The sequence below is a fragment of the Pocillopora verrucosa genome, chromosome 3 (assembly GCF_036669915.1).
Source record: "Pocillopora verrucosa isolate sample1 chromosome 3, ASM3666991v2, whole genome shotgun sequence".
Classification (NCBI taxonomy): domain Eukaryota; kingdom Metazoa; phylum Cnidaria; class Anthozoa; order Scleractinia; family Pocilloporidae; genus Pocillopora; species Pocillopora verrucosa.
In genome coordinates this window covers 21,647,718-21,651,001 of record NC_089314.1, presented here as the reverse complement: position 1 = coordinate 21,651,001, position 3,284 = coordinate 21,647,718, and positions in this window count along the sequence as shown.

Here is a 3,284-nt window from a genome sequence, read left to right as displayed (position 1 = left end):
CGACAACAGTGCGTTCGAATTGGTGACGCAGTTTCTAAAGTACTCCCACTTGAGTTCGGAGTTCCGCAAGGCTCTATTTTAGGTCCGGTTTTGTTTACAATCTATGTTAACGACCTCCTTTCTGTTCCTAAACGTTGTCTATCTGCCTCCTATGTTGATGATTGTAAATTGTATTTGTCCTTTTCACCTGCCGAATTACCCACGTCCATCCTCGCCTTAAACGAAGATCTTACGAGAATATCTCAGTGGTGCTGTAAAAACTCTCTTTTGATTAATCCGGACAAAACTAAGGTTCTAGCTGTTGGATTACCACAACTTTTAAAGAAACTGTCATCATTCAGTATAACACTTTTTGACAAGGAAATAACACCTGTGCCTGTCGTTAAGGACTTGGGTGTTCTTCTCGACACACACCTCAGTTATAACCAACATATCACTGAGATTGCCTCTAAATGCCTTTTTAAATTGTACCAAATTAACAGAATCAAGCACCTCCTGGATAGGAAAACACTTCTGTTAGTAATAAATTCATTTGTCTTTAGTAAACTCCAATATTGTTCAACTGTCTGGAGTAATACCAGCAGCAGCAATATTGACAAGTTACAAAAAGTCCAAAACTTTGCTGGGCGAATTATTCTGGGACTAAGAAAGTATGACCATATTTCGGATGGGTTGCGATCGTTGAAATGGCTTCCTATTAGAGAGAAACTCATTCTAAATGACGCTACTATGATGCACAAATGTATTAACAAGCTTGTTCCAGACTATCTTGCTGATATGTTTAAATTACGTTCTCAAGTCCATAATAGACAAACTCGATCATCTGGTGCTTTGGATATACCTTTATGTCGCCTGTCAACAGGGCAGCGCTCCTTTGCTTTCAGAGGAGCCAAACTCTGGAACTCCTTGAATGATAACATTAAGTCCTTAAAATGCCCCAGGAATTTTAGACGTCATCTTGCAAATGTTTTATTAAGTTGATATATTATATTATTGATATATATTTTGTAATTATAATATTATTGTATTTACATTCTCAATTAATTTATATATTTGTATTTTTTTTATTCTATTGAGCTGAAAAGCCCACTTAGGGAGCATCAATAAAGTGTATGTATGTATGTATGTATGTATAGAATAAACCATTTTTAGCCAGTGGTGAAAATAGGACTTTTTTGTTGCCATTAGAAAATCAAACACTGCTGTTGTCTGGAAATTCAATTTGACGGCCTCTTTAAATGAAATTATACTTTCATGTTTACATAGCTAAACCAATAAAAGTCACAAACACTTAAGGCCTAACCTGAAACTGCGGTTTGTCGTTAACAAGGTGCTAAATGTCTATTGTGATTGTTTCCAAAATTTGGGGAGTGATCCATTGAAACTCAGTAACAAAGTGGTTTTGCTTTTATTCAAATATGATTAGTGTTATGTTTTCCAAGTTATAGCCAGAATTATTCAGACCTTAACATCTCATGACTTCCTTCAAGCCTGGCAGTCTTCTAGATTCTCTTCATACTTCATAAAATTACACTTTTTTGATTGGCTGAAAATAGCTAGGTGCCTTTTTCATTTATCATTAGTGAAAAAGTAATAACTCATGTAAAAAGTGATATAAACTAGGCTCAGCAACAATTGATCACATTAGAAACCAATCAGATTTACACAAAGTAGGTTCTGATTGATATATGCAGTAGCTGACAAAAATAAACAAAAGCTTGGATTCTTTTATGTATATTGATAAACACTAAAAAATTGCATTCCTGAGTAAGAATTCAGCTGAAGGACAAATTTTGATGGCACACACTTCATGTAGTCAATACTGTCAAATTTATCTGCCATCAGTTTGTTGATTTCATAAGCACCTGTAAATTTTTCAAATACTTTAAACTGCACACACGCTATGTTCAATGGAACTGACATTTGCAACGTTTATAAATAAAAGTTAGAGCTACTTGATGTGGATTAGATAACTATCAGGTATCCTCGGAGACCCAGGGTTCTAATAAAATCTGTAGACCCGTTAAAAGCACAGTCTTAACAGATCAGTTACATACATACATACATATACATACACTTTATTGATGCTCCCTAAGTGGGCTTTTCAGCTCAATAGAATAAAAAAAATACAAATATATAAATTAATTGAGAATGTAAATACAATAATATTATAATTACAAAATATATATCAATAATATAATATATCAACTTAATAAAACATTTGCAAGATAAATAAAGTGTCTAATAAATAATAATAAATAAAGTGTCTTTATTGTTCAAAAGATAAAATTACATATCTTATGTTACATTAAAAAAAAAGGATGTAAATAAGCTTAGGTGTATCTAAATAAGATAAGTATATACGTGGAAACAAATACAAAAGTCTAATACAGGAAGTACACTTTTACAAAGCTACATTGTACTTAAAAACAATTCTATTAAAAAATGTATTCTTAAAACGGTTTGTGCGAATAGCGGGCATGACAGGGGATTTATTTCTCAAATTATACCTCGTGATCTTGGTCTCAGGGAAGTAGGCTCTAAGAGGATGGCTCAGGATAGTTGAAACCTTGCGACAAATTTTGTGATCTTGCGTTTTAAGTAAGTCACCTATCACTAATTTCTTAGATATGTAACTACGTTTAAAACAACGATCTAAAAACTGCTGGGCTATAGTTAGCTCTGACTCAGAGGCCCCATGCACAGATAGAGCATAAGTAATATTAGGTAGGACAATGGAATTAAATAAAACATCTACTTCTGCTTGGCTACATCCTTCTTTGCGGAGGCATCTGATAACGTATAAACATTTATTAGCTTTACCTAACTTTTCTTTTAGGTGAGTACTGAATTTGCAGTTCGGCTGAAACGTGAGACCAAGAATGGTTATTGTACTAGTCTGAGGTATGCCAAAAATACTTTTGTAGGCCTCAGCAGTGTGACCTTTTTTATACATAATAAGCTCTTTACATTTAGTAGAATTTGAATTCATTCTATTTTGGCTTGCCCACTGTAAAAACTGATATATTAAGTCTACAGAGTGATCTTTATAATAATATACCGGAGCAATAATCGTACAGTCATCAGCGTATTTGAAACCAAGTGTCTCGTTCCCTAATTTAATTTCCAGATCGTTAAGAAATATATTGAACAAATAAGGTCCTGAAACACTACCCTGGGTTGTGCCCTTGTTAACTGTTTTCCAATTACAGACATGATTCCCGAAAATAACTCTTTGTTTTCTATCTCGCAAAAAACCTAACCACCAGTTTATGATATACGGG